Source organism: Ixodes scapularis, unplaced genomic scaffold (genome assembly GCF_016920785.2).
Source record: "Ixodes scapularis isolate PalLabHiFi unplaced genomic scaffold, ASM1692078v2 PGA_scaffold4__175_contigs__length_147842914, whole genome shotgun sequence".
NCBI lineage: Eukaryota > Metazoa > Arthropoda > Arachnida > Ixodida > Ixodidae > Ixodes > Ixodes scapularis.
The window spans coordinates 108,478,069-108,499,137 of record NW_024609879.1 but is presented as its reverse complement, the minus strand read 5'-3'; positions in this window follow the sequence as shown (position 1 = coordinate 108,499,137).

Sequence of the window (21,069 nt, the reverse complement as noted above, 5' to 3'; positions counted from 1 at the left end):
TCCAAGTTCATTTCCGCCACTGATATGGCAAGACCTAAACTGCTTTACAAACCACCAGATGGCACTGAATTTCGGAAAGGGTCTATTCCAGCACATGCAACGCGTGTAACTACACTCCCAGGATCCCTCTTTCTGGAGCTTGGGTAATCAGAGTGCCTTCATGTGCGCTCCGCTTAGGGTGAAGACATTCTTTGTAGTAGCACCCGATCCGGACAGCACGCCCTCTGTAGAAAAATACAAAGAAATAGCTGGTCACACAGTGCCGCCGTTGCGCTGTCAATGTCAAGAGCTAGCGCCATGTGACGCGCTTGCTCGCGCTCCTGAACAAAAAAGAAACAAAAGCGTCCCTAACAAAATTGTCAGATGTCATCACCCTAAGCAAAGCGCACATGAAGGCCCCTAAACTTAGCGTAACTCAACAAGGTGTATATTTTTGTTGACATAACAGGCGCAAATATCCTAACCATCCTAGAAAACATTTCAATTAATCTTTCAGACAACACTTCTATAAAGGGCATGCTACAGGACGTCGTGTACGCCCCCCCCCCTCACCCCTCCACCTCCTCACCCCCACACAAACAGGCACAAATACACAACCACGCAGTGACCTTTTGATTAAGGAGAAATGGAAGGATACTATCTTGAGGCTCACTTAATCGATACACTCTCCGAAGTGAGCAAAAGAGGGATAAAGAGGAGGGTGAGAGAAAGTATACACGCATTATGTCTGGTCCGAAGATCAAACCGCATACACGAGCATTACTCAGAGAAGCTCGAGGGGCCTCTGGGAGACGCGAAGGCCTCCGCTGGGAGTGCTCCATTAACGACACGCTTGTCGGGAGGACGGATATCGAGCAAAAGATAACCGTGCACTACATAGACTCCAAAGAGGACCACTAGGTACCATAGAGAAATGTTATCCTAATGGGAATATCTCTCAGCTTGTATGCTCCGTACACACTAATATGTAAGCGACGCGAACTAATGAAAGAGAACCACAATAAAAAAGAGGTAAACTGTGGGTTGTGAATGGGCTTCGTAGAGACGCGTCAATCGTCTCGCGATTGATCCAACGCTGTAAGCCACGGTCACACACATCTGTCAATACACCATACAAAAGACTGCCGTCTGATGTGTGCTTCTTACTTGTATGGCGGTCGCTATGGCCCCAGAAAACCTGTGTGAAGTCATGTTCAAAGTATGCAAACGTTTGAAGCAAACATGTTCTGAGCATGATATAAGCTCGAGAATTCTGTCATCATGTCGCATCACTCGTATGATGTATGATCAGTGTACTGCGGCCTAAAGAAGCGAGTTAGTCAGTGCATTACACGGTGATTTATAACCCGGTATATTTAACGTGCATCATGAAGTAGCGCAAGTACACGACAGCACGCTGTTTCAACGCTCATCCATGTCGAAACGGGCTGAAGAGGGAGAATTAAACCCAGGAGTACAGTTTCTTTCTTTCTTCCGAAGCAGTATCAAGCGGTGGCAGTTGCGGCTCCAAAGGGTAGGAGCGTTGGAGCGATGCTTTCAATTCTCTTCGACCCTCTAATTCGAACCTCGCTTGGGCCACCATCTTTTGCCTTTTTACCAGCCATGCTGAAATGGAATTTTGTCCAATTTGTTCGGTCCGTACTGCTGATTTGTGGGAGACGTTACGTCTCCATTGAAACACGTCGTCTTACGTATCAGTCATAGATGAAAACAAACAGTTTCTGGGACTTATATGAACACCTCTGCAGCTACTCGCTTTGCTGGGGTACGGCAGATGGTTGCATCTGTCATCATCTAATTTAGGTGTATTACGCGCTGTTTATTGTACGCCCATCGGCAGTTGTGACGTATATCGCTATGACAAGGCGATCTAATATTATGGGTTTCAATTTAATCTTCTATTCTACGTAAATCAACATCGATCAGTTATTGCGGCATTGACTCTTAATTTGTTAATGACGACGGATATAGACGCTTTAAACACACGACAGATTACAGCCGTCATTACTAACCACTTGTTTTCTACCCAGATGCCAAGCCAGTGAAACAAGCGTTGACAGGATCCCACAAGCGCTAATGCTGGGGAGAAGGACACAGCAGAATCTGAAATGCCACTAACCTGCCCTGGTGTGGTCATGATGAAATGAAGTGAACGTAACAAGGGAAAACAAAAATTGAAAAAAAAGTACGTGCTTGACATTATTGTGCCTTGTCTCGTACACATCCTCAGTTTGTAGCTCTTGACTGGTGTTTTTTCCCAAAGGTATGCAGACTGCAAACGTGTCTGTTTTAGAAAAGTCCGGAATCAAAAATATTATATCCAACCACAAACCGATTTCAATATTCCCTGTTTTTTACCAAGAACTTAGAGAAAGTTATTCATGTCGGGCTTAATAATTTTCGTGAAAAAAAAATATTCTACTTATGGATTCTTAGTATGGTTTTCGGTAAAGGTTTCTCTACTAAACTGGCTCCTTTACAGCAAAAAGAAATTACCTTAAACAATATTGAAAACAATTGTCTAACTTCAAGAATATTTAATCATTTTTCTAAAGCCTTCGACCGGCTAAGTCACAAATTTCTGTTAGAAAATTATATTTTTTACTGGAATTCGAGGGCATTCCCTGGCTCTAAAAGAAAACTACTTGAGCTTCCGGCAGCAAAGTGTTGAAATAAACGGATATTCTTCAATGTTGAAAGCAGTTCGGACAGGAGTACCTCAAGGTAATGTCTTGGGGGAAATTGCTGGTTAACCTATTTATAAATTATGTAGTTATTATCGTAAGTGATGCCTCATTTGTAATTTATGAAGATGATACCAGTATTTTTTTTTTTCAGGGAAGAACATTGATAGTTTAATTACCGATGCAAATATATGACTAGAAAAACTTAGTTTGTAGAATTTTTCCGGTTTCTCTAAAAATGAATGAAAGTAAAACAAATGCAATTATCTTCACACCGAAAGGTACAGTGTGCAGTGCCACCCCAAAATTAATGATGAATTCATCTGAGGTTAAATATGGAACTACTGTTAAAACATTAGGCTTGATATTTCACGAACATATGTTATGGGACTCCCCGCATGTTTAAAATCCTATACTCAAACTTTTGAGTATCATAGGTGTTCTATGTAAGCATCGATATGCATTATCATCTCGTGTAAAACCTTTAATTTACAATGCATTATTTGATTTTCGTCTATCGTAGTGTCATCTAGTTTCGGGAACTACGACAAGTAGTAACCTTAAGAAATTGTTTTTGCTGCGGTAAAAAGCAATTCGCACCGTAATTAATGAGTCGTATCGCGCACATTTTTTGTAGACATAGTGTAATGAAAATCAAAAGAATATTTTAAATATAAGCTGGCAACAATGTACGTGACATCACTTAAAGTTCCTAATCATCCATTACGGCAAGTTTTCCAATTTAACTGTCAAAAGTATTGCATATGGAATACGCAGCGCCGGGTCCTTGACAGTACCACGTCCACGAATTAATTACGGGCTTCAGATGATTCCGCACACACTTTCAACAGTATTGATATTTTATTTTTATTTTTTTTACAAAGAACAGGGTGTCTGCATCAAAAATTTAAAGAAGACATTGCGCAAAATATTATCGTCCTAATAACATATTTATCTGTGTGGTGCGTATATGTCCTCTTTTTTTTTTGGTTTCAAATATTGCAATTATGTCCTGTTGGCCGAGCTGCCTGTAGGGGGCAGGGGCTTTGTCAAGCTGCGCTTCAGCAGCTTTTTCTTCTGCCTCCATCGTCCCTTTTTGTACTATGGGAGTAAATAAAATTAATTGAATTGAATTGAAGGTCAGTTATGGCGGCGCCCATGCACTGCTGCTGCAAAGAGTCTATTTGTTTTTTAGTTGTTTGTCACTGATGTCCATTTTCTTGCTACAGCTGCAAAGTGTACTGGAGACCAAAAGCTCGCCAAGCCGTTTAGCGTGTCTTTTTTCCAATCTCGGTCTTCACTGTTACATGTAGTGAGAGGGAAACTGAAAATATTATCCATATTATTATTTTCAATGCGAAATATATTTTGACCAAACCGATATTGGGATCTGTGTCGAGTCAATAGTCGCGTCGCCTACGGCGTAGCCGTACCGTACCAATAAGTCCTGTTCAAGAGCACACAAGTATTGGTCACGTGGTTGCTCACGTGGCTAGTGCCACTGCTTCTCACGTGACCACATGACTTGCGTCAGGTCACGACAGGTCATGTGATGCCACGGTGACATTGCCCCGTCCGGTGACACGCTGCAGGGATTTCTGTGTATACTGAAAGTGCATTTTGCATGCGAGACGATTGGGTCGTAGTGTGGTAAATCTTCTTCATTAGCGTCGCGTGTTCCTTATAAGCAACAGCTTACGCCAAATATTGAGTTGCTTCTATAGCCATATTGTTTTGCCTCTTTAAAGTGGGGAAGGCGACGGTACAATAAAAAAAAAAGAGGACCCTCCGCCCACCACTAAACCCAATTACCCGTTCTAAAACAAACACGCAAAAAGAAACGAAACAAAATAACACTAAATCCACGCTCCTAAACAAAGACACATCTCGAACCTTTCTCGCAGATTGGGACCACGATGGGCTTGCCATTTCCGCTGATGCGGAAACAGCTGTACTCTCATCTCTTTGGCCAAGCAAGCACAACCGTCCTTCGCCGTCCGGTAGATCTACAACCGCGGAGACCAACGAGCCGGAGCCGAAGCCGAAGCCGGAACTGTAGCCGGAACCGTAGGGGAGACACCCCGCTGCCGCGGCCGTCATGAATTTCTTACTTCTCGGGCGGCGGCATATGAGTTGGCGTCCCTCGGCAGAAGTCCCGGAGGACCTTTGTCCGAAGGAGGTACTGTGCCGCCTCCTTCATTTCTTATGACCACTCTTTCGCTGGTTCGGTCATGAGTCCTGGGCAAGCCCAGACATGTACGTAACGCGTTACAAGTAACGAGTTACTTCTAAATAGTTACTACTTTCCGTAACGAGTAACGTATCAAGTTACTTTTAAGGCCAAGTAACGGTATTTCGTTATTTTTGAGGTGTAACGCGTACAACAACGCTTAGACGGCCTCGTTTTTACTCTTACCTGAGTATGCGTCTATTGCGACAAAGGTAGGGAGGCATCCGAGAAAAACAACTAAACAGTAGACAGTACAGCAACGTATATCGCTGAACACGTCAGCTGAACACGTTTCCAGCGATAAACGTCGCTGTACTGAACTCTACAGCTGGGAAGGTCCTTCGCCCAGCGAACACAATAAGGTTCGTTAATTGAACCTTCTACTTCTACAGCCGGGTACGGACGGAACGTAAACCCGGAGGGCTGCGAACACGGGAACGCACAGAACCCATTACCCGCTGTCCTCAATGAAGGCGCAATTCCCGAAGATTCACCAGCTCTTCCTGGAACACAACACTGCCGTTCCTTCAAGCGCGTCGGTAGAATGACTCTTTGGCGTGGTCGGAGATGTATTTTCAAGGAGGCGGGGAAACATAACTGATGAAAACGTCGAGAGGTAGCTACTGCTTAATTGCAACTACTACTGAAAAGAAAACGAGAAACAATGAAACCAAAACATTTGTGCATTTGGTCGTCAAAGTAACGTGAAAAGTAACTCGGTACTTTTGAGGTAACTCAAGCCTTTCTTTTGAGAATCGGTAACGAGTAACGTATTTAGTTAGTTTTTGATCGAGTAACGAGTAAGAGTATTTACATGTCTGGCAAGCCGTACGCCGACTCGTCGTCCACAAAAAACGCCGTTTCCGCGGGTTGTGGGGGGGGGGGGGGGGGGGGGAGTGGGGGGAGTCGGTATTGCGCACGCGGACGAATCCGTTCAACGGTGGGCGATGAGTCTTTGCGCGCGCTGTACCACAGCCAGCGTCGCAGCCTTCGCGAGACGTCAGGTACGCAAGACGTCGGGAGACGTCAGACAAAAGGCATTCATGCTTGTAAATAAAACTTCGCTTCTCCTCCTGCTACGAAAACACACACACAAACGCGCGCGCGCACACACTCACCACGCACGCACGTGCGCACGCACACACACAAACAGGAATACGCGCACCCGTGATGTACAGACTCCCAGAATGTAAAAGATCCATTGGCCGAGGCAGTTCTTGCGGCGGCGCTAAGACAACCTTGTCCAGAGACACATTATTGATAGAAATAAACGAACAAAGTTGAATTTAGTTCCCCACCCCAAGATATGTGAACCTGGACGAAGCAAACCATTAAGGCACAAAAAATGTGCCCCAAACCTGCAAGTTTTATTTTTGTTTGTATTTTGCGTGATTGGTTTATTTTGTTCTTTTTTTTTTTTTTTTACAAAAGGCACAAAGACAATGACCGCAATGACGACGCGCTTTTGGCACTGTTCGGCTGACTCCGTCGAGCCGTAGCTTCGGCTGCGATCAGACTTGAAACAACGTCCGATAAAGTCCGTCATATTATGCTGAAGCTTAGAGGCAGATAAGACAGTGTAGCTGATACAAACGACAACAAAAACAGCCTTAAACAACCACGCACGCACACAAAAAGAAAATAGAAAAAGAACGCGATATCACGATCCCACGTGTCCAAGTACACGAGAGGCGCAAAAAGCTTTCGAATAATTACCTTCTCAGCCCTTTCCTTTCTGTCGTTTCCTTCTCCCCCTTCTTTTGTGACCGCTCCCGAAGAACAATGGCCCCGAGCACGCGTGCCACGGATTTTTTCCCTCAACCCCCGCACCCCGAAATATTGCGACGCGCCCAGCGAATTCAGAATATTAAATAAGCACTCGCGGCGAATTACAATTAAAAGATAATGAGATCACGCCACGAGCTGCGAATCTTGTATTGTTCTCCCCTTGATCGAGCCCGTGACATAATGAGATAACGGCGACCGCGTCACGATGAATCGTTCCAGACTCTCGATACGCGCTTATGAATACTTGTACGAAACCTTCGGTTATGCGACTAAATTCGTGGCGGCTCTTCAGTTTCTTTTTTAAAGCATGAAGGGCTTCTTAACACAACTCCCCACCAACCCCCCAAATAAAAAAAATATTGTCCGTCCAATCGTCCGTGCATTTCCCGCTAAGTTTAGAGGGAAAATTGATTTCACGAGACATATATATAAATTCCGTTTCCCCGCTAAATTTAGCGGGAAATCTTATTTCGCGTGGCGTGACTTTACGGGACTTGAAGACCAATTCAGTTTCCCCGCTAAATTTGTGAGAAATTGTTGTCACGTGAACTATACAACGATTCAGTTTCCCCGCTAAATTTGGCGGGAACATTGATGTCACGTTGCCTAAACACCAATTCAGTTTCCCCAGTAAATTTGTAAAAGAAACTGTTGTCACGTGACCTATGCACCGATTCAGTTTCCCCGCTAAATTTGGCGGGAAAATTGATGTCACGTGACCTATACAACGATTCAGTTTCCCCGCTAAATTTGGCAAGGAAATTGATTTGGCGGGAACATTGATGTCACGTTACCTGAACATCAATTCAGTTTCCCCACTAAATTTGTAAGAGAAATTGTTGTCACGTGAACTATACAACGATTCAGTTTCCCCGCTAAATTTGGCGGGAAAATTGATGTCACGTTACCTGAACACCAATTCAGTTTCCCCACTAAATTTGTAAGAGAAATTGTTGTCACGTGAACTATACACCGATTCAGTTTCCCCGCTAAATTTGGCGGGAACATTGATGTCACATTACCTGAACACCAATTCAGTTTCCCCACTAAATTTGTAAGAGAAATTGTTGTCACGTGACCTATACACCAATTTAGTTTCCCCGCTAAATTTGGCGGGAAAATTGATGTCACGTTACCTGTACACCAATTCAGTTTCCCCACTAAATTTGTAGGAGAAATTGTTGTCACGTGAACTATACACCGATTCAGTTTCCCCGCTAAATTTGGCAGGAAAATTGATGTCACGTGACCTATACACCAATTCAGTTTCCCCGCTAAATTTGGCAGGGAAATTGATGTCACGTGACCTATACACCAATTCAGTTTCCCCGCTATATTTGGCGGGAAAATTGATGTCACGTTACCTGTACACCAATTCAGTTTTCCCGCTAAATTTCTAAGAAAAATGGTTGTCACGTGACCTATGCACCGATTCAGTTTCCCCGCTAAATTTGGCGGGAAAATTGATGTCACGTTACCTGTACACCAATTCAGTTTCCCCACTAAATTTGTGAGGGAAATTGTTGTCACGTGACCTATACACCGATTCAGTTTCCCCGCTAAATTTGGCGGGAAAATAATGTCACGTTACCTGTACACCAATTTAGTTTTCCCGCTAAATTTGGCAGGAAAATTGATGTCACGTGACCTACACACCGATTCAGTTTCCCCACTAAGTTTGGCGGGAAAATTGATGTCACGTTACCTGTACACCAATTCAGTTTCCCTGCTAAATTTAGCAAAGAAATTCTTATCACGTGAGCTATAAAGTTCACGTGAGCTATACAGCAATATAGTTTCCCCCTCAGATTTAGCGGTAAAATTGAAAATTCGATGCCCTATAATGCATTTCACCCATTATTAGCGGTTATATGTTTTGGTGGCCCCCTTCCCTGGTTCCCTCTCGTGGCGTCATTACCTTCCGAACAACAAGCTCGATGGTCTTCGCAATTAGCATGGTAGAAGCTTGAAATCACTGCACCCTCAAAGCAACGCTGCCAACACCGTCAACATCAAAGTGCTCACATTTCTCTTATTTGCGTCCATGGGAAAACCTTCGCTGACGTCATAGTCAGCATTCGGCCAATCGTGGCAGGCCGACCACAGTGACGCTTTCCGTCCCGGACGTCGCCGACAGGACTTCGAGGGAAAAGGTCGCTGCCGACGAAACTGCGCACGTAAGTACGTTCCTGTTGGCCGGCAGAATTTTGCCTCCGGGTCATGAATCGGTAAACGCGGGCGTTCGCCCGGTCCTGAGTAAACACGGAAAATTCCCGTACGCTTCAGTTCAAAGCCGTAGCACAGCGAAAAGCTTTAAAGGTGCAGTCACACCGGCAATACGTCATACACGAGGCAGGGCGTTAATTCGCAGCAGACAGTTCTTGAATGGCCAACGTAACTGAACGACCGTCACGCAGGGAAGAATCGCGCCTCAGTGTTTGCGGACTGTCTTTTGCGATCGCGGTTTAAAACAGACCGTGAAAAGAATGTTACGCACTGTGAAACACTATACACACTAACACGCCGCTTACGAACAAGCCGGCGTTTGACCATACCGGCTTGCTTGTAGGCATTGCGCGTGCGCGGAAACCACATTCGCGTGAGATGCAGCTTCTGCGCATGCCCGGTGTCAACAGCAGCGCCACCGTAGTGGTGTGATGTCGGTGAGTTGAGTTTGTGCGTATATAGGGTTCGTAAATACTATATAGTATAACCGTTACGGTCTCAACAGACCGGTTATAACGATGTCGGTTATAACGAAATAGCGGCTACAGCGAAGCGATCGCGATTTAGCATGGCTTTTGCACTTCGTTATAACCGAAGTCGGTTATAGCGAAATAGCGGATATAGCGAAGTGATTTCTGATTCCCGTTGACTTCGTTATAACCGATCTCGACTGTAGTGGCAAGTCCGCGGAGAATCTTACGATGTCTCTGTGACCAGTCAGATGGCGGCATGCTGGCCGATACTAACGCCGAGGAACTAATCACGATTAGTTCTTGCCGAAAAACTAATCGTAAACCAAGCTGGGTTAGCATAATACGCCCGTTACTTCTTAAAACTTACGTCGCCTTTTCTTTTTTTGGTTGATGTTGCAGTTTTGATGTTGACCCACAGGTTGACCTATCGAAGGAGGACTTGCTTCACAAGTGAACACGCTCGCTCACGCGACCCATATAGAACGCTTCGCCGTTCCCTGCGTATGCGTGCCGCTGTCTATTTTGCGAAGCTTCCGAAACAGATCCAGCAAACGGCAGCTGCAACGGCGGCATCAGCAGCAACAGCGACGGCTGCGGTGTCGGCGGCACGATCTACCCGTGCGCGTGGACTTGGGAGTGTTTCCAACAGCTCGATCCTGGGTCACGTGGTTTACGGGCCGCGTTTGCATTCTGAGCTGCGAGGAAGAGGAGACGAGAGCGCCGATCGTCCGCAAGCGTTTCGCAGCCTCTCCGCCTCGCTGTCCTCGTCGCCAGGCGGCAAAAAGCGCGCATGCGCGTGGGCAACTAGTAAGCGCACGAGGTGTCCGCCATGAAACTGTAAGCGCTCCCTATAGTTTCAGATGCACCGCCTCTCTTATCTAGGTCCTTACGTTCTATATGAGATCCAGGTCGATTGGGTTAGTCCATGGTCACGCCACCGGCGGCGGCAAAACGGGAATCGTGACGTCATCGCAGACGTCACGTACGTGATCTCTTCCAAAGGACTTTTCTTTCGAGGCGTTGCTAGAAGTGTGTGATGGTTCGAGCCTGCGATTGCTTGTGTGCTTCGGTTTTTCCTTTTGAATAAGGGATATAAATTTGTTATAAAAAATACTTGTTACCTAACAGACAATTTATATAATGGATGTTAGTTATAAGTGATACCTAATAACCTATTTTTTAAAATAAAGCATTTGTTGTATAAAGATTACAACATACGATATAACGAATGTCATAAGAATATTGTTGATTTCCTAGTGCCAAATACTTGTCATCTCACAAATATAGTAAGACGAATATGTTGTATATGCGCAGTAGATTGAAAAACGAATTTTATATATATCATATCCGGTTTATAACGACTGCATTGTATAACGAATGTATTCTGTGCCGAACATGTCGTATAACAAATATATGTTATAACAAAAATTACTGTACAATAAATATAATATATGATGTGTAATGCTCCCGCGCATCTTCTGGGTCGTGAAACAAAAATGATGTATACTGAGAACCATTAACACAAAAAGTGAATCCTAGTGTTCCTCAAGCTGTCAGTGTCTGGCAGTGTTCAACGTGCAATTTGCGAGGTAAACAAATTATGATTTCAAACATTATCGGGAACCTCCCTTTGTCGTTCAATCTGTTTAGGCTTGAGAGAACATAATACGGGCAATAATTTGTGACTCGGTACGTTTACGCGCATAAGTGTAATTTGGCCGGCTATAGTCAGCACAGAACGTTGAAATGTCGAACGTTGCAAGAAAGCGAAAATATTTGGCTGTCCTAGACGTCACTCTCTTGAAGTATGCAGAACGCTTACAATTAGATTTGAAAAAAAAAAAAAAAAAAGAATTGTCATTTGATTAACTCAAGTTCTTTCGGCAGACTATTAACTTAGCGTAAGGATTAAATTCTGTTTCACATCGAGTCCGACCGCAGTGACCCGATGGAGCCAATCAAGCGGGTAAACCAATCACGCAAAAGAAGAAAACAAAACCTCAGGTTTGTGTTGCATTTACAGTGCGTGATTGGCTTAGTCGACGACAGCGGACGCACAAAGGCGACGAGCGCCATGACGATGCACTTTTTATGACGCTTGATTGGCTCCAGCGGAACGGTGTATGCGGAGCGCAAGTTCGTCTGCTTCTTTTTGCAGGGGGGGTGGCGGTGAGATCACAAAGACGTCGAGCTCTGATTGGTCCTGATTAATGAAGCATAAGGGGTAGACCTCCAGGCAGCTAGCATTGAGGTCTACCCACTATCCTTCATCAATCAGAGCCAATCGGAGCTCGTCGTTTTTCTGACGTCACCCCAAACCCTCTGCAAAAAGAAGCAGACGAGCTTAGCAGCACTAAACTTGACACCGTCTCTGTCGTCCTCGTTTGATTAGCACACCCCTCCTAGCACAACGGGTCACGGGGAACCTGACTGTCGCAATACATCGAAAGGTTAAATTTCGCCGGCGTTTGGGAGAATTGTGAAACTATGCCTTGGCATTCTGTGAAGGATAGACGAGAAGGAGACTTAAAACAGTTCGTTGACGTCAATGTAAGGGAATCCTATACGCCGCCTCATGGCGTAGTTGGGTGTTGGGCAACGAAAACTCACTTAAGTAATGAGTTTCTGTAATACTACATTATGAAATAATAGTCCGAGAAAACAAAAGAAAAGCGGCGACCGTTGAATTTCGTTGCATTCGAATGGACTAATAAAGTAATTTGAGAAGTTCTCCCACAACGCGTAGGTAAGGTGCGACGTCCTTTAAAGTATTGCTTGAATTGACGACAAATAGCTATCTCGTCGACCCAGCCTCCTGGCTCCAAGACACTAAAATGCAATTAAACGCATAAAACAGAGTTTATAATATTCGCCGCAATAAGCAAGAGATCCACAGTGAAAACCTTTATAATAAAAATACATGTAAAGTGACACACAGGTATACTTTTAGACTTGCAAAAAGGGGTGGTTTCCGTTTTCACCCGTTCCCATCTCAACCTTCCCGTTTGTACCTTCCCGTTTCGACCCGTTTCAAAACGACCTTCTCGTTTCATCTTTTCCCATTTCGCCCTACCCCGAAACAACCTTTCCGCTTCGACCACTGTTCGGTATCAGTTGGGTCGGTTCAAGCGTCCAACCCATGTCCTCCTTGGTGATATCTCATATCGCCTTCTCCCGAAATAAACTCGGAGATTTGATCACCAGCAGTCTCTTTTTGCACGCTTCTCTATGTTTGTGGTACCTGCAGCGCTGCAAACGAGCACGGGAGTCATCGCTGTCACCGGCGCAGGATGTCTTCCTTCGTGCTTGACTCTTTTGATGGCACCCGATAAATGGTCATTTTTTCGTTCAACGGTGGAACGGCTACGGAAACCGAGGGCCACGAGCCAAAAACCGTTCGGAGTCTCGGCACCGTAAGATAAGAGTGATGCCAGCGATGGTTCACCCGAACATTTACAGCTTCGTCGATGTGATCAAACGGGATGAGGCCTTGACAAGGATATCCTTTCAGCGGCTTGCAAACGGTGGTGCCGTGTGGGCCAGGAAGCATAAGTGTGTCAGCAAGAACAGCAAGCTATCAGAATTGGAGTATCGCCTTTTTGATGGCTCGGTTTTCCCATTCGACCTCCTCAACAAGGCCAAGGCATTTTATTTTTTGTGATATTTTCCTGTGTGCGCGAGAGTTCGGTATTTGAAATTGTAAAACAAAACTAAAAATGAAGTCGCAGTCATACGCCTGGCAACCTGTCTTATTGATCTCTCTTCAAAATATCTAGTTTATTATTAGGGAACTTTAGAATAACGTACGCAAGCGCATTGGGTGCTCTAAAAATAGCGTCGCAATTGAAAAACCTATGGCAACATTAAATTTTAGCTTACCCAAAGTATTTTGCGTACGTTATTCTAAAACTCCTTTATTGTGCAGAGCGCGACTTTTAGCGCGAACAAGCGATCGTCGGTTTTTGCTGTTTATCTCATAGAATCAAAAGGCTGCCATCAAAACTATTAGTGGCTTTTGAAGTGCTCATCTGAGAAACTAAGCTAAGCGGCAAAATGTGGTGCCTACTAATAACAATTCGAAGTAAAATATAAAAAAAGTCTTGTTTTGGGTCACAGTAGCTGGGTTTACATGGATGCGATCAAAGAGCATCGAATTGAGCAGGAACCAATCACACGCATCTTGTCTTCTTCCTCTTCTACCCCAAATAAAAATAGTCAGATCTTGATTCCATGCAATATGGCCACATCCATGTAAATGCAGCTAGTGTCGCGCAGTGTACATTGTCCGTTTTGCAGTTGCATGCTTTAAAGACCATCTTGAAAACAAAAAGTTTTATGTGGTTGAAGTAGGAATATATTACGTTGAAGCTTATCTAAAAGGGTTGTATATTTTAAAAATACGTTGACATGCAAAAATATTTCAGAAAGTATTCTTAAGCAGAAAACGTTCGCCGACCAGGGTCAGAAATATTGGAACTTTTTGTTAAGAGGTTGAGATGTGCAGTAGCTTATATAAACGGGTTGAAACGGGACGGGTTCAAACGCAACGGGTGTTTCGGGTGCGGGTTCATATAAGAAGGGTGTTTTGGGAACGGGTTGAAACGGAACGGATTCGATTAGGAAGGACGTTTAGGGAATGGGTCGAAACAGGACGGGTTCAAACGGGAAGGTCGTTTCAGGAATAGGTCGAAACGGGACAAATTCAAATGGGCAGGTCATTTCGGGAATGGGTCGAAACGGGACGGGTTCAAACGGGAAAGGGTTGTTTTGGGCTACACCCGCGAAAAGATAGCTTCCAGAAGCTCTAAAGGATTATGGCAAGCAAGCAGAAGAATACCAGGTCACTAAAATTATTAATGACACTAAAGACCACGTTGATTTTAATACCAAGTTTATTAAATTTAATGAACAGCCCAGACCGCTTATGGTGGGCAGTGGTAACTCTTCATAAATTTTTCCGACTTTGTATTAAAATAAATTTTCTTTGCGTTCTGCTCACTCTTACAATATGTATCGTCGACATAACTTGATTTCGATTCATTATTTGGTTTTGGAATGACCCTATGTGTGAGCCTGCCTTTAAAATCGTGGGCTGTTTGTAAGAGCTGTATTTGGTGAAAGAAAGCTTTGTGAATGTTTACGCCTCTAGTCTCTGCCTTTTTTTCAGTTGCTACCGGAAAAATAAAGAGGAATTCAATTCAAGAAGTCCACGTTGCGACCATCACGACCCACTCACTCTCTCTATGCCTTTGTCTGTTTCTTTCTCTCTTTCTTTAATGCGCTCACACATACATAACACAAAGCTACCGGTGCACATATACACACTTACAGTAGCATATTTCAGAAATAAGCTCCAGGTGGCCTACGCAGGCTCCACACTCATCCGCGCTTCCCACATCACACCAAGGCACGTGCAAATGCTCTATTTCTAAAAAAGATGATAAAGGGGGGGGGGGGGGGGGGGGAGGGGGGCGTATTCGTTCCTGCGCATGAGCGGTGCCTACAGGCTGTACGGGCGAGCTGACTCCTTTCAAATTTTAACTGTTACTTCAACTTTATTTAAACAGAAAAAAAATGGAGAGACACATTTGTACTGTTTTTTTTTCGGCGTCATATAAAACATGAGCGAAGGACACGACCAATGATGGTCGTTTTATTCTCTTGTAGTGAAAAGCATTTCATATAAAACGATTATGTATCAACGTCGCAAAAATTTCAAGGATTATCGGTGTTCAAAGAAAGACGTAAATGAAGAAACAAAATGTCAAGTTCCAACGTAAGATGCGGCCGACGCCACTCGAAACAACCACAGACCTCGGTCACAAACTTCCCAAAAATATAACGCGTTCACTAAGCTTCGTCTCGACACGACATACTTTTTTTGTAGCGCACATTTCGAAATCCTCTTGCCTGTATCGACAGATGCAAATCTAATAATACAAAAAACAAAATACCCTCATATTTGGCACAGTAGCCAAAAAGCTCCTTTTTGTTTTTTCAGGCTTTCAAAGTTTCGCTTCTAAAGTGTACCCAGTTCCTTCCCAGAGAGAAAAAAAACTATAAAAATATCACACATGCCGGCTCCCGGCAACTGTTTGTCAACCACTTGTACTGGCGCCAGAGAACGAAAAGAATAAAAAATTAAAAAAAAAAACGAACCAAGTTGGAACTTTGTGGTAGTATGTGAGCTGCCTTTTTGAGAACAGTGTTGTCAACATGGTCGGTGTCGAAATCCCCGCCCTCTTCAATTCGCCTCACCACACAAAACTAAAAGAACACATGTAGATAAAACAAAAAGAAAGGGAAAAGAAAAGCGGAAGGTCAATCTTCCTCACAAAAGAAGCTATATTTTCTAATGTTAGTTCTTTTCTTTGCAATTCAAGAGGTTCGCCGCACATTGAAGCCAGCCGTAGATATATCGACATATATGGAAGCGATAGCGTCGAAAAAAAAAATGTTTTGATGTAGGAAATACGCGAAAGCAGTGGTTGAAAATTTTATGATGGGATCGGAGACTTTTTTGGTCGACTACAACGGCATCACGTTTCGACCTTTTCTTGTTTGTGGCCATAGCCTGTTTTCTATCTACCCCTCTCTTTGTGTTATTTTTTTTTCTGCTGCTTTCTTTCTTTTTTTAGCGGATCTCGCTTGCTTTTGAGACAGGAAAGATGCAAATATAAAGAGGTAAAAAAATACTTCTATTGAGTGAATTTCTAAAACGTGATCAAGATTCAAATCTTGCGACGGATGAAAAAAAAAATATTGATAATAATGCAAGCTATTTGTTCAACCTTAACCTGATGCATAAAGTACATTCTGCAACTGTCTGGAGCGTGTTTCTTCCTTGCATGGCTGTACAAAAAGTTATTTCCGCAAGGTAGAAAAAAACGTTCTCTCCACCCTTCCCATTTCCACCTCTTCCACTTCTATCTTGACGGCAGGGGGAGGGAGGGGGGACTCCTTTTGTTGCTACACTTGAGGCTGGATGAGCCAGGAGCTTATCCCGGCTCCTCCACTTCCCTGTCTCCTGCTGCTATCTTGACGGCGGGAGGACTCGTTTCGTTGTTGCATCGTAAGCCCGGATAAGCCGGGAGCTTGTCCCGGACTATCCAGCCGCAAGACGCAGCAACAGAAGGAGTCCTACCACCGCCAAGACGGCGGCGGGAAAGGGGAAAAGGGGAAGGGTTGAGACAAGAATTTCCCCACCTTGCGGAAAAAAAAATTTGTAGGTCGGCCTTTAAGACCACTTAGAAGACAAGGCCTGTGCATGACGTCATCGCTAGTGGATCACGAACCCGCTCCAAGCGAGGAACACGCTGAAACTTGAGTAGAGCCTTCTCGGCGTCGTAGCGTGCTAACGTCCCACTCGTTGTGAGGCACCGCAAGACGTACTGCCGACGATGCTGATGCAAGCTAGGCGGCACTCGTTGACACACTAGTGATGACATCATGCGTAGGCCTTGTCTTCTAGATAATATTGGTTGGACGACCCCCTCTTTTTCAGAGTCAGCGTCCGCTATAGCTACCCAGGCGTGGGGAGCGTTGTTCAGCGGCGACGGTGCATTACTCTGATTAAAAGATCATTCTTTTAGCGAGGCTGACACAGGAAGCGGGCGCGGCACACGAGGCGGATACCAGAGCGGCATAGAAAAAAAAAACGTTAGAAAAAAAAGGAGCGGCGTGGGGATTCGCATCGCCGCATCAAATAGGCATGATCCAGATTCTCTTCGTTGTTCTTTTTGTAGGACGACTTCAAAGGCGAGTTTCTATAGTCGTGCCGCTCAGTCGGGACGATTCTGAAAGCCGACCGCTTTGTGTTGCGCGTGCCCTTCTGCACGAAGAGATCAAAGGCTCACTTGACGAGTAATGGAGCACTGATTGCTCCAGATATCTTGCTTTTCTCGGTGTATTTTCGACGCAACGATTGACCCTTTTCAAAAGTCCATCAGGTAACATTGGCGGTCGCCATTGCAGCATGTTTGCCTCTTGAGACGTAGGCTAGGTGGCGCAAGCTACCGCCCGTTACAAAGAGCCATTAACATCCATTCACATCAGAGCATCGAGCTTTGATTGGAAGGAACTGTACCCACTGCTCGAATAGGTTCGAACGCCGAACGTCGGCAACAGGCTTTCAAACTGTGCAAAGACTAAACGACGCTTTTGTTCGCGCTGATTGGAGGAAGACATGTGAGCAGAGGCAAAGGCAGGACAGCCTTTACGTGTACCCACTGAGGGAAACCGAAGGAAAGGAAAACCTTACTTCCGTGATTTTTTTTCTACTTTTTTTTTATAACACACCTTATTACGAAAAAAAAAGAAAAGTATACAGTGGCCTTTTGAGCTTCAACGTGTTGCTCAAACGTAACAAAAAGGTGGCTTCTTTTTTTAATTTGTACCAAGTGAACTTGGTAGGAAATACGGTTTGAGGCGCACCGGAATCGAGCCATCTTCCAGAACTCAATTCCTGCTTTAGTTTCGGACTTCCAGTACCGGATGGCGGGCTACTTTAGGTCGGCGCTTTAAAATTATTCATAGCGAAATTCTTGCCCTTCATTCCTCTCTTCTTGTTTTCTTTTTATAAATCGCTAAAGGTAGGAAATCAACGATAGAAGAGGCACGATTTTTGTTTCGCCTCCTGCTCGTACACTTGGTACGAAACTTCCGCCGAATGGGAGACTTTTCAGCGGCCTCGCAACTTCGCACTTTTCATCAAAAATCACTCGTAAACTCCTCGAGAGAAACGCACTCCGCTCGCGTCCGTGGTGCCCGTTTGCGATCAGGACACGCTGTGAAAAGCGTCGGAAACTGGAGCTATGTTTGCGCTTGCATTACGACCAAGAAAAGCTGATGCTAGCACGCCTAGATCTTTTCTTTTTTTTTGTGCTTTTATTCTTTGTTGGGTTCTGAGTCTCCAGGGTGTTTGCCAATACGTTTGATACATCTGTGTACTCAGGCTCTTGTTGCGAAAATATTTGACTCAAAGGAAGTGGAAAGGTTTCAATGCGTCGATGACGTTTACAAAAAGAGAATATGGAAAGAATGACTTGGCTGTGACAGCCTCGGGTGCTTTCATAGTTTGTTTTGTAAATGCAAATGATAAGGAATAATGCCTGTGTGCGTGCGTTTTTTGTTTTACCTCATAACTGTTGCATTTTTATTTTCTAAATGTCATATACCTCTCGAAATTGAGTAAACAGAGGCATTTTGAAAAGTTAAGCGACTCCTTTGCATTGTTACGTAATTACCTCTAAAAATAGTTTTTTTCTTTAACGTTAACTTTGTCGCCGGTGATGCAATTTTTTTTTTTTTTTTACTTTTTAAAAAAAAAATTGTTTTTGACTTTTGTGTTAGTTCTTTTATATTTCAAATTTATACTACTTTAATTCAGAATTGATAAAATCTTCTTTTTACTTTAACTCCATGCGCCGAGGTAAATTAGGTACGAGAGAAAAGGGTAGAAAGTGGAGAAAGTTGCAGACGGCACAAGGGGTGTTTTTATGCAGGACGCTCCACAGGTGCACTTACAATACTCCATTTAACTCTCACTGAAACCGCTGGAGTAAATAAGATAAGAAAAAAAAGCGAGAAAGGTATCAAACGCTACAAAGGGCATTTTTTTTTGCGAAACATACTTCGACATGCGTGCTAAAGATGTTCTCTTTTACTCTCACTGAAAGCTTTCAGATAAATCGGGTAAAAGACAGAACGAAAGACAAAAAAAAAAAGGGTAGCCGACGATGCGCGAGGCATTCCAGATACTCTCTAGGGGGGCTTAAGGTTCTTCCTTTAACTTGCACCGGTGGCGCAAAAGTAAATAATGAAAAAACAGTAACGAAGAACGATGTGAAAAAAAAAAAGAAAAAAGATGGCAATCGGAGAAGGAGGTGCAGAGCGAACGAGAGGCTTTCTTATGCAAGATTAATGCTTCAAAGTCGAAGTCTGCCGGGCCTTCGGCTCCAAGAAGTCGTGCAGCGATTTACGAGACTCGGGAGGATCGTCGTGCATACTGCGAAGAGCTCCTCACACTAACGCATACATCGACGTTTTTTTTTATTTTTTTTATACGACCTTCTATTTTATTGAAGCTTTAAAGTAGCTCCTGCACGGTGAAGACTAACGTAAACAAGCGGTTTAGTCCTGCAGTGGTCGGCATTGCCATACTTTAAAGTTGCGCGAGCTTGGATCTTGGTTTAGATAGGTAAAAAAGAGGGGAAGGGAAGTTTACTGGGAAAACGTCTTTTGGAAAGAATTATTGTATGCGTGAGACATTTCAGATCTTCAAAACCTTATCAGTAGCTGTTTTGTCATGCTTAGTATAACTGTTATTAAAGGACAATGCTCAAAAAATGTTTGTTAAAATCATGTCGTTTAACACTTAAGACTTTGGTGCAGAAAGGGAACACAGGTTTAATCGAAGGAGCAGACACAAAGGGAACGTTTGAGACTCAGCTAACTGGTTTATTTCTCAGGCATTCTGTATTTACCCATAGTCACTCTCAACCACCTTCTACGCAGAGATCTCCACGCGATAGTTTTCCAAGTGGAACGAAAGCTCGCGCTGCAGAACGCAAGGGTCCTGCGTTGAACCCCCGCCCCTGCACGTTTTCATCTGAACGAGCGTCGTACTCTGACGTGTGGGTCTGTGTCCCTATTGCGTCGTGCGCGTTAAAGATCCCAGGTTAGAGGTCGTACTGCACTCGCTAGATGTTTCATCCACAGAGTGTAATATCGCCATCACCTCTGACGGACTAATCTAACGTTGTTTAAACCCCTGGACGACAAATCTAACTTTTGACTTTCTCAGTAATCTTGTGATCCTTAAGGGGCGGACAAAAGTGAAGCGAGTATTGTTGTTAATTGCGTATCATACCGGAAATCCCGGAGCGCCGCCTTGCGTTAGCTGTGAGTTTTTTCGTTTACTAAAGTTCTAACCTTTTCATTCTTCCTTTTTTTTCCCTCTTGCATTCATGTCGAGAAAAAGAGGGAAGCCAGAAATTAAAATTATGTTATTTACAAAGCAAGTCTCTATCTGGCTCATGGGAAGGTGGCAAACAGAAAGAAAGCAAGTTGCAACACCGATAATCTTTTTTCACTCCTGGCAGAGTCAGTGACAGATTCGCCCCGAGCGAGTAAGTGATTGACTTTCTTCCTCTTTTCTATCTTTGCATCGCTAACAACAACAACGCTCCTGGTTAGCATCTCTCTAGTTCTTGCTTCATAGCCCCCCCACGAAAAACCCCACAGTCTGCGCTCATCTTGATAACGATCCGACGTTTGCGTCATTCAGCAACAATGAAAAGAAGCCCTGGAGTGGCCATAGTTGCAGTCGAGTGTTTACAAATCCACGCCCCGGGCGTCCAAACTCTACGGAGCCTAGCGCACCCGCGAGCTCTCAACTCTGAAGAGGGTTCCACACGAGTTCCGTACGTAGGATCGCTAAAAGTAGTATCGAAACAAAACTCCGTTTTGTGGAACAGCGTAGTTAGGGACTCCACTTTCTGTCAAAAGCCGACGTTCCACCGAAAGAAGCACCAGATGGAGCCTTTGTGTTCGCCGACGGCTCACTGTAACGCCCTCTCAGAATGAAACCCCCCCTACCCCTCCCGCCCCCCCCCCCCCCCCTTTTCTTCCCCACCTCTGCCTCAATCAGTCTTAGTTCTTGGAGCAG